The following is a 12,042-nucleotide window of genomic DNA, read 5'->3' on the forward strand; positions in this document are numbered from 1 at the left end:
CTCACTCGGAGTATTGTGTTCAGCTCTGGAGACAGTATCTCAAAAGGACAGTCAGGATGGAGGCGGTCCAGAGAAGGGTGGCAAAAATGGTGGGAGGGTCTTCATCAAATGACATGAGGAAGGACCTAAATATGTATACCCTGGAGGAGAGGAAGTATAGGGGAGATATGATACAGACCTTCAGATACCTGAAAGGTATCTGAAGGTCTGTATCATAAAGGTTTCAATGATGCACTGTATCATATCAGGTTTCATAAAGGTTTCAATGATGCACAATCAACAAACTATTTCCGTTGGAAAGAAAGCAATAGAACTAGGAGTCACAAAATGAAACTCCAGGGAGGACAACTCAGAACCAACATCAGGAAATATTTCTTCACTGAGTGGGTGGTAGATGCCTGAAATGCCCTTCTGGAGGAGGTGGTGAAAACAAAAACGGTGGAAGATTTAAAAGGGGCATATGATAAACACTGTGGATCCCTAAAAGCTAGAGGATGGAAATGAGGAAAAGCGCACATGGGGATAATTTATTAGTATGGCAGTTACTACTCTTAACCAACAAGCTTTCATACTGTTGATGCAACACATTATTGCTCTCTGCTTTAATGGCAGGGGGGGGGAAAGAGGAAAAAGGGAATTACCATATTTTCTGGCGTATAAGATGAGTTTTTAACCCCTGAAAATCTTCTCAAAAGTCGGGGGTCGTCTTATACGCCGGGTATCGTCTTATAGGGCGTATACCGTAGTTGTCGCCGGTAATCCAAAGTTACAGCGTCTGGTGCATTCCCCGCGCCCTCGCTCCTCGAGTCACTCCCCGGATGCTGTAAAAGCAAGCCCCTTTTGCCCAGCACCGACCAATCGGGCAGCGCGCCTTCGCTCCTCGAGTCACTCCCTCCCCTCACCGGATGCAGTAAAAAAGTTCATTCTGCGCTTCCTCGCTCCCCGACTGGCCGGTGCTGGGCAAAAGGGGCTTGCCAAAACAAGCCCCTTTTGCCCAGCACCGGGCAATTGGGCAGCGCGCCCTCACTCCTCGAGTCACTCCTTCCTGCTGTAAATATTGGAATGCATTGGAAGAGGGGTAGTCTTATACGGTGAGTATATCCCAAACTCTATATTTTAACTGTAATAGTTGGGGGTCATCTTATATGCCCAGTCGTCTTATACGCCAAAAAATACGGTAGTTACGGACAGCAACCAACAAGGGCATGAATTTTACTGTCTGGGAAAATAAATAAGCAGGGGGGTAACTTGCTGATGCAGCTATTCATAGCCTTAACCCAAAAGCCTTATACTTGTGATGTAACTCCAACATTATTCTCTGCTTCAATGGCAAGAGATAACAGGGAACTGACTCAGACAGCAACCAACAAGGGCTCTGACTTTAACAGTTTGAGAAAATAAATATGGGGGTAACTTGTATGGCACAGCAGTTGCCACCTCCGGCTGATGCCATTATGAGGGAGACCTGTATAGTGTGGTTGGTGCTACCATATGCTTGCTGGGCAGACTGGATAGACCATTTGGTTCTTTTCTGCCGTCATTTCTATGTTTCTATATTAATATTCAACAGTATTAATAGCTAGCATCAGCAGATAACCTTAAAACACTAAACACCAATTTTGTCAACCCCAACACGAAATGTCACAAAACAATATTTTGTGACATTTCAATCTAACTTACATGCTCAATCTAACTTATAGGCCGAAGTAATACATTTTGGGGCAGATTTTAAATGCCCGGCGGCACGCGTGAGAGTCCCGGAGCTTTACTGAATGGGCAGGCAGGGGGCTGGGTGGGTCGCGGGCAGAGTTGAGGCCTCCGGCACAGCGGCCTTTGCTACTGTGCCGGGGGATCGCGCGCCGGGAATTGGCCGGCGTGTGCAACCTACACCTGCAGAGGCAGGCACAACTTATAAAATAAAGGTTAGGGGTTTTTTAGGTAGGGCCGGGAGGCGTGTTAGGTAGGGGAAGGAGGGGAAGGTGGAGGGGAACGGGGAAAGCCAGCAGGACTCCCCAAGGGCTCGGCGCGCGCAAGGTGCACTCCCTTGTGCGCGCAGACCCCGGATTTTATAACATGCGCATGGCTGCACGCGCATGTTATAAAATCAGGCATACATTTGTGCACACCAGGTTGCGCACACAAATGTACGCCCGCGCATAGGTATTAAAATCCACCCCTTTTTGTTAAAACCGCATGCTAAAGTTCAGTGCATTTTGTTAACTCATGCGTTAAAAAAGATTGTAACTCCAGATATAGTAAGCTGATTGTATGCTGAAACACTGAGATAAAAAAAAAAGCATGCATACTTCAAAATGTGTGTAAAAAAATACTTAGTGCACATAAGACATGATTTATGCACATAAACAGTGTTGTCTTTGAAGAAAAAATGGTTTATATACATGAGTCTTATTTTCTGTGCAAAAAATATATGTGCACAAAACTTTCTGCTCAGAACATTTTTGTAATTATAAATCATATTTTCTGCACAGAAATATGATTTATTCACAAACCATCTTTTCTGTGCATAAATTCCAAGTATAGGTTGGACCCCCCCCATACTACCAACATTCAGCGCCACAGACTAACACTGGCCCCAGGAACTTTACTGCCCCTCAGACCAGAAATTAAATTTTGAGCATCAACAAAGCACAGGTTAAGCCTCTGCACCTCTCTGCATTGGGGGATAATATTTATGTAAAACATTTATATCCTGTTCCATTAGCATCAGGTTTTCATGCAAGGGTGGCAACCAATACGTATAGTCTTACATTTACATTTTTTTGCACTCGAAACTCCTTGCTGCATTGGGTGTAAAGTGTGCACATAAGAAAATGTGTGAATAACTGCGGGTAAAACTATGCTCTCTACTGCACACACCTTATTATATCAGGCCCTTAGAGACTGAACAACTGACCAGGCATTTCCCCCAGTAATCATACAACTGCTGCCCTGACTGACCTGGCAACTAATAAATAAATCATTCCTAGCCTCTTTCACCTTACTGTACCCACACTGGGCTAGTACTTATTACATGTGGTGCTGTAACTCTGACAAATATTACTTCCAAAACCTCCCACCACCTCCTCCATCCCTCGTACCCCTTTCTAACAACATATCCAGATTTAAGAATTTCATCTCTCTTCTGGGAGGGAGATACCTACCCTTGTTATACCTAAACCTTCTCCACCCCACCACAAGTGGCAGCTATAAGCCTGGCTTACATGGAAAGCAAAGAGGCGGATGCATGGAGGGAGGAGAGGATGTGATACTGGGAGAGAAGGAGAAGAGACTGCAGAAGAAGAAAAGAAAGATTTTAAAAAAGAAACAGAGCGGAAAGAAAACAAGCAAGCAGTTTTCTTGGGAAGGGAAAAGACAGGTGGGGAAAGATAGAAATGAAAAGAGAAAGAAAAGTTACAACAGAAAGATAAGAAATAATGAAGAAAGAAAGTTATCTAAGCACGCAAACACGTTTGAAGCCATTTTATGTTTCAAGTGAACATGTTTCAAACTCATTAAATGCTTTTTTTTTTTTATATTGATTCTATTAAATGTTTCATAATCTGCTAAGGTTCCAGTTATTCCATGACCAATACAGCCACTAGAACCCTACTCTATACTTTATTAATTCAAATATTTTCTATACAAATTGTTTACCATACACATTAACTCCTAGATTCATCAAAATGCTATAAATATTGTGGAAATAGCACCTGCGATAAAAAAAAAAAATGGCATGGTTAGAAAAATTGTAGCGTTACCTCGCTGCATAGATAAATATCGCAACGCATGGAACATTATCGTGTCCCACATTATTTGTTTTTAATAAACGAGGTATATTATCGCAGGTCGTAATGCACACCCGCAGCTGTTAACGCACAGGGGGAGAGAGAGGGAAAAAGAGAGGGAGAGAGCCTCTGTATAAAGTCAATGTTTGCAGTTAATTCCTCTGACTGTGTATGTAAAAGCATCTCTCCCAAACCTGACCCGAGTTGAAAGTGTACCCTCTCACAGTGGTGTGCGTATATCACACTGATTCTATTCAGAAGCTCTCTTTCTCCAGTAATGCAAGGCTAACATGGGTATAATATACAGAAAGAAGTTATTTCTGATGTTAAATCCCACGTTTGTGTGCGATATGCCATTGCATTCCACACTACCAGACCCTCATTTCCATCAGCTCTTCCTACTTGCACACTAAATAGGGCCCTAATGCATTTTGATGAATCACTGAAACTACTGCAGAAATTTCTAGCTTTTGCAGCAGAATTTAACCCTGAACTGGTGCAGAAAATTGAGGCCTGCAGACTCTTATGCCAAATAAAATTTATTAAATATCCCAGAAAGCTAAGATCATCTCTATGATTTCATATTTCAAATCATTCAAAAGATAAGCACCTTTTCTTTTGGATGTTGTGCAGATCCTATATAGAAGATGTCAGCAAAAAGGACCACTTTGTCCATACAGTTTGTTTGACATGACAATTCCCACTCAGGCTAGATGACAATCAGGATCCTCATCAGAGAGAAAATGAGCAAATTCTCTTTTTTTCAGACTTTTTTTTTTTTGTAAGATATTTACAATAAGACATTCTCCTAACCTGCAGCCAGATGTTCATCCTACATTAAGGCTGTACTGCAGCTTGTTAGATGGTATTTATACTTTGGGTATCTCAGTACAAATTTATTAGCATGGTTAGCATAGCAGAAGTATTTAACCACTTAGTACACAGGTACATAAGATTTGCCATACTGGGTCACCCCAAAGGTCCATCAAGCCCAGTATTCTGTTTCCAGCAGTGGCCAATCCAGGTCATAAGTACCTGGCAGGATCCCTAGGGGTTGACACATTCCATGCTGCTTTTTCCTGGGATAAGCAATAGATTTCTGCAACTTTACCTTAATTTTTTATGGACTTTTCCTCCAGGAACTTGGCCAAACCTTTTTTAAATGCAGCTACACTTATAGCTTTCACCACATCATCTGGTAATGAATTCCAGAGCTTAATTATGTGTTGAGTAAAAAAAAAATTCTCTTACTAATTTTTAAATGTATCACTTAGTATCTTCATTGGGTGTCCCCTAGTCTTTGTACTTTTTGAAAGGGTAAACAACCATTCTACTCCACTCATTATTTTATAGTCCTCTATTATATCTCCCCTCAGCTGTCTTAATCTCTTTATTCTTTCTTCATAGGGGAATTGTTCCATCCCCTTTATCATCTGATTGCCCTTCTTTGTACCTTTTCTAATTCTGCTATATCGTTTTTGAGATGTGGTGACCAGAACTGCACACAATACTCAAGATGAGGTCGCAGCACAGAGTGATACAGAGGCATTATGATAGTCTCTGTTTTATTCTCCATTCCTTTCTTAATAATTCCTAGCATTCCGTTTGCTTTCTTGGCTGCTGCTGCACACTGCCTAGATCCTTTTTCTGAATGATGACTCCTAATGTTGAACCATTTGCATACCTGGTCTCCCAGTTTTGCAAGGTCCTCTTGCAATTTCTCACAATCCTCTTGTGATTTAACAACTTTGAATAACTTTGTGTCATCGGCAAATTTGATCACCTCACTTATTCCCATTTCCAGCTCATTTATAAATATATAAAAAGCAATGTCCCAGAAAAGATCCCTGGGGCACTCCACTATTCTCCATTGGGAATATTTACCATTTAGCCCTACTCTCTACTTTCATCTTTTAACCAATTCCCAATGCACAATACGACACAGTCCCCTATCTCATGACAGTTTAATTTCCTAAAATGTCACTCCTGAGGGACTTTGTCAAATGCTTTCTGAAAATCCAGATACACTATATCAACTGGCTCACCTTTATCCACATGTTTTATGCCATCACAAAAATGTAGCAGATGGGTGAGGTAAGACTTCCTCCGTGGCTAAATCCATGTTGGCTTTGTCCCATTAAACTATGCCTATCTATATGTCAGGAATTTTTGTTCTTTATGATATCTTCTATATGTTCAGCAATCAGCATATACACTTGGTGTGCCCAGTGTAAATGTGTTTGTGTCTCAATATTATATGATAGATCCCTATCAAGAAGGAAGAATAATACACAAATACTAGAAGGGCTAAGAATTAATTTTATTACTGACTTTTCATAAAACAGAGCTGTAACTTTAAATGTGTGAAATTTTGACATCATAAAATATTGAATGCTTGCATACTGTGTGTTTTCATAAACTGTGAAAGTGGTTTGACAGGTTTACAGAACTCTATTAATACTACAGGAATGATATGACTTGCAAATTTCTTTCTAAGTTTTGCTCTGCATAACTGCCATGGTTCATTGACTTTTCATGTCCCACAGAGTTTCAGCAAGCTGTAAAATATATTCTGTCTATGGGGTTAATTCACCCCCAGTTCGGTCTTAGAAGGTTTTTTTGACAAAACGTTATTTGCTGATGTGGGAGAATAAAAATAATTGAATCCTGAGTCTGGAAAAAAAGCTGCCAAGAGTCTCCACACATCTCAGCAACCACAATAAATCCCCTTTACACAGGTTTCTAGGCTTGCTCCCATTCTCTGACTTGTATCACATTATGAACTTCATTAAAATATGCAAGAACATAAGAAGATGACATACTGGGTCAGACCAAGGGTCCATCAAGCCCAGCATCCTGCTTCCAACAGTGGCCAATCCAGGCCATAAGAACCTGGCAAGTACCCAAACACTAAGGGGTACATTTTCAAAAACAGCGTGCGCGCGAACAAAAGTAAGCTGGATTTTATAAGATACGCGCATAGCCGCGCGTATCTTATAAAATCCAGGGTCAGCGCGCGCAAGGGGGTGCACATTTGTGCAACCTGCGTGCGCAGAGCCTGGTGCGCGCTGCCTGTTCCCTCCGAGGCCGCTCCGAAATCGGAGCGGCCTCGGAGGGAACTTTCCTTCTGCCTCCCCTCACCTTCCCCATCCCCCTACCTTTGTCGGCAGATTTACACCTACCCAAGGCAGGTGTAAATCTACGCGCGCCAGCGGGCTGCTGGCGCTCCATCACCCGACCCGGGGGCTGGTCCGGAGGTCATGCCCCTGGACCCACCCCGAACTGCCCCCTGACCCCGGACACGCCCCCTCCCGCACATTTTACGAAGCCCCGGGACTTACACGCGTCCCGGGGCTATGCGCGCACTGGCAGCCTAAGCAAAATAGGCTTTTTTAAAATCCGGCCCTAAGTCTATCCCATTCTACTGATGTCAATAATAGCAGTGGCTATTTTCTAAGTCAACTTGATTAATAGCAGGTAATGGACTTCTCCAAGAACTTATCCAAACCTTTTTTAAATCCAGCTACACTAACTGCACTAACCACATCCTCTGGCAACAAATACCAGAGTTTAATCGTGCGTTGAGTAAAAAAGAACTCTCAGATTAGTTTTAAATGTGCCCCATGCTAACTTCATGGAGTGCCCCTAATCTTTCTATTATCCAAAAGAGTAAATAACCGATTCACATTTACCCATTCTAGACCTTTCATGATTTTAAACACCCTCAGCCCTCTCTTCTCCAAGCTGAACAGTCCTAACCTCTTTAGTCTTTCCTCATAGGGTAGCTGCTCCATCCCGTTTATCATTTTGGTTTCCCTTCTCTGTACCTTCTCCATTGCAACAATATCTTTTTTGAGATGCAGCAACCAGAATTGTACACAGTATTCAAGGTACGATCTCACCATGGAGCGTTACAGAGGCATTATGACATTTTCCATTTCATTCACCATTCCCTTCCTAATAATTCCTAACATTGTTTGTTTTTTTGACTGCGCAGCACACTGAGCTATTTCAATGTATTATCCACTATGACGCCTATAGCATGGGTGTTTTTTTTCCCTATATGCATCCCCTTGCACTTATGCACATTAATGTTCATCTGCCATTTGGATGCCCAATTTTCTAGTCTCACATGGTCCTCCTGCAATTTATCACAATCCGCTTGTGATTTAACTACTCTGAATAATTTTGTATCATCTGCAAATTTGATTACCTCACTCATTGTATTCCTTTCCAGATCATTTATAAATATATTGAAAAGCATAGGTCTCATAAAAGATCCCTGAGGCACTCCATTGCCCACCCACTCCACTGAGAAAATTGTCCATTTAATCCAACTCTCTGTTTCCTGTCTTTTAACCACGAAAAGACATCACCACCTATCCCATCACTTTTTACTTTCCCTAGAAGCCTCTCATGAGGAACTTTGTCAAATGTCTTCTGAAAATCCAAATATACTACATCTACCGGTTCACCTTTATCTACATATTTATTAAGCCCTTCAAAAAAGTGAAGCAGATTGTGAGGCAAGACTTGCCTTGGGTAAAGCCATGCTGACTTTGTTCCATTAAACCATGTCTTTCTATATGTTCTGTGATTTTGATCTTTAGAACATTTTCCACTATTTTTCCTGGCACTGACGTCAGGCTAACTGGTCTGTTGTTCATTATCTCCTTTCAGCACATAAAGTTGCTCTGCTGATGTCAGCAACATCTGGAATCAGATGTAGGAAACATCGGGAGTATGCTCATGGTATGGCATCAACACCATCTAAGAGCAAAAGCCAAAATTGGTTACCTACTTTGCTTGAATTAATTTAAATATCCTGTAAGCACTTATGTACCCCCACGTCATACAAAACAATGGGAGAAAAACAGCAGCCATCCACACACTGACAGCTTCTTTATCTTTAAAAAATCAACAATATTATAGGATGGTATAAAGCATTAAAAAATTGCTATCATAGGAGGTGAGCTTGTCTGAAAATACAATAACAGATCCATATCCATCTTTGAAATCTACTTTCTCCTTACTTAAATGACAGCTGTACTTACTTTTAAGAAACAACTCTAGCACTGCAGATGACAAATGAACACTTGTCCCTTTCACAAAATAATCATTGCTCAGTCCTTCCACCTTTGATAACAAAGCAAAGAGGGACATGCCGCTTCTTACAGACCACACCTATCTTGCATGACAGTATATTCAAGCCTAAAGAGAAAACAATATGGCAAATGGCAACTCCACTGGGGAAATTCTTTGAGTCTTTTGTAATGACAGGTTCTTTCTCAGCTAATACCATGAAAGCGTTTATTACAGTCCTGGCTAAAACAGTTAAGGATCCCACTCTACTGGTGTCCTATAGACCAATATTTTTATTAAATTTTGATTTGAAACTGTTAAGATTCTTGCAAATTGGCTTATCTTGGTGTTATCAGATTTAATTAAGCCCAGCCAGGTAGGTTTTGTGAATGGGAGGTATGCTGGAGTCCATATTCCTAGATTACTGACCACTATGACACAGTGTAAGCTTTGATCCACTACTTCTTAGTAGCAGGCTTTGACATGGAAAAGCTTTTGACTGCGTATTATGGTCCTATTTATTTAATACATTTCAGTATTATATAAGACCCCGAGGTCTGCCTTACTAGCCAATGGACAAGTAGCAGAGGATGTTTTTCTTATAGCTGGGTATAAAGCAGGGTTGCCCACTGCCTCCGCTGCTTTATAATGTATTTATCTGCTGAGACAGATAGAACGGTGCCCAGTTATTCTTGAGTATTGGGTGGGTAATAGTGAATTTAAAAGAGCTGCCTTTGCAGATGATGTGTTGGTCTTTTTAACAAGCCTTAAGATGTCCTTACAAAAAAGTATGGTATTCTAACAACTATTTGGGATCTTTATAAGACTTAAAATTATTCTAGACAAATCTGAGGCTCTAGCTATGTTGGGCATGTTTTGAAGTTCATGAGAAAGGCTCTTTCTGTTTGAATGGGTAGAGAGGGAAATGAGATACTTCAGGATCCTTATTCTAGTAGCGGGGATAAAAATTTATGAACACAATGTGAAACTGCTCATGAATAAGCTGATGGTCAAATTGAAAGAATGGAGCACTTTACCTCTGTCTCTTACAGCTAAAATACATTTATTTAAAATGATGGAGCTCCCTAAGTGGCTCTACATTTATTTATTTATTATTTTTATATACTGACATTCGATCTCAATTGAGATATCACACCGGTTTACATTCAGGTACTGGAGGTATTTCCCTATCCCCAGAGGGCTTACAATCTAAGTTTTGTAACTGAGGCAATGGAGAGTAAAGTGACTTGCCCAAGGTCACAAGGAGCGACAGCAGGACTTGAACCCTGGTCTCCTGGTTCATAGTCCACTGCTCTAACCACTAGGCTATTCCTCCTCCCTTACATCCTGCAAATTCTGCCTATTTGGTTGCAGGAGAATTTGTTGGAAATCCATTGCATGCTTAGTTGTTTCCTTTGGGGAAAGCATAAACCAAGAGTTTCTTTGAAGGTCCTGATGCAATCTGTTAATGAGGGAGGTTTAGGTTGCTCTAATCTGCAGTCATATAATTTATCATGCATGCTAAAACATATCAAAGATTGGCTGTATGCGTCAGCTGTTTATTCTCCTACAATGTTTTTACAGGATTGGCGCTATTCCTTGACCTTAAGTAATATTATTCATGTGACTGCAGCCCATCTCCCAGACTACGTAAAAGTTAATAATTTCAGGGAAGCAGGCCTGGAAATCACTATGAAAGAAGTTTAACAAGGTTCATAGAATCTCACCATATCTCTCTATATATGGTAATCCTCAATTTCTTCTAGGGATGAATAATCCAATTTTTAAAAGGTGGAAAGAATCCAGTGTATACCAACTTCAACATTTTTTTTCGAACTGGCACTGTGACCATAAAATCTTTTCAGAAGTTGATAGCGCACTATAGACTAACTAATAAGGACTTTTATGCCTTCTTTTATGGGTCAGCATTATGTGGACAGCTTTCTGCAAAAGATCAAGCAGGCTGAAGTCAGAATCAGAGATCCGTCCGAGAGAAGGCAGGATGGATAGACGGGCAGGCGATGACACAGAAGACATTGAAGAATTAAAGACTGCCCACAAGACAAGGAGCTGGCGAAGATCTGAAGACTGACCACAGGATGAAGACGAAGACCAGGGAACTGAAGAACGAAGACCAGGAACACAGGAATGAAGACCAGGAACATGCTGAGGCAACTTTCTCTACTACAGCAGTGGACCTATTGCGGAGGCATTGGTTGCAGGGAGGAAAGGTCTTTTAAGGCCAAGACTAATGAAGTCATCCAGTAGGGCTGAGGAACTATTCCCACCATGGACCCTTTAAATTTAGTCAGGGGGCGGCGCGCATGCCTAGGGAGGATACACCTCACTGTGAAGTGGTGATGGAGTCTCAGTCGCGTCAGATAGCAGTGTGTGTGGCCACGTGGAAAGGTGACTTCCGTCACTGGACCGGGGTAGAGGTGAGAGCAGCGGTCCATGGGGCTAGCCCGCGGACCGCCGATTGTAACACCAAAGATTATGGCAATTTGCGTTTATATGAGGAGATTTATTTTCACTACTGCTGTGAAAGAGGGCTCTTTAGACTATTAGAGGGCAGGAGCCTTTCCAATTTTTATTAGAAAAATGGAGGCAAGACACAATTGTTCAGATAACATATGAGGAATTACAACTATATTTTATTCACATTATTGACCCATCAACGAATATGATCTATTTACATGCCCCAGACTTGGGCTTATCAAGCGAATTTGATTCCTTCTGATTCATGCATCAAATGTTTTTTGTCCAGAGGTTCAGATTTACATAATTTTTGGAGCTCTCCCAACTGGGCATATTTTGGTTTGAAATATTAGGCTGTTTGGGTCAGCTCCTCTCAGTTCAGCTTCTTTTTATCTTTAAGATTGTGTCTCTGACATTTTTGAGGAAATAAATCCTGGAATCGTAAAAGAAGAAAAAATTAATTTTGAGGAAAGTGATTTTACTGGCCAATAAAAGGACTATTTTGGCCTGTTGAACAACTAAAGAGAGAACTAAGCTTACATAATGGAAGTTAAGTCTCCATAGGTTCTTAATTTGTGAACACAGATGGCCAAGGGTTCATTTTCTAGAAAGTATCACAGATTTTTGGATATTTGGCATGAGTATATTCTGGTATTGTCTCCTAAAGCTAGCCGTTTATTATTTTTAGTGCTTTAAA

Source organism: Rhinatrema bivittatum, chromosome 3, assembly GCF_901001135.1.
Source record: "Rhinatrema bivittatum chromosome 3, aRhiBiv1.1, whole genome shotgun sequence".
NCBI classification, from domain to species: domain Eukaryota; kingdom Metazoa; phylum Chordata; class Amphibia; order Gymnophiona; family Rhinatrematidae; genus Rhinatrema; species Rhinatrema bivittatum.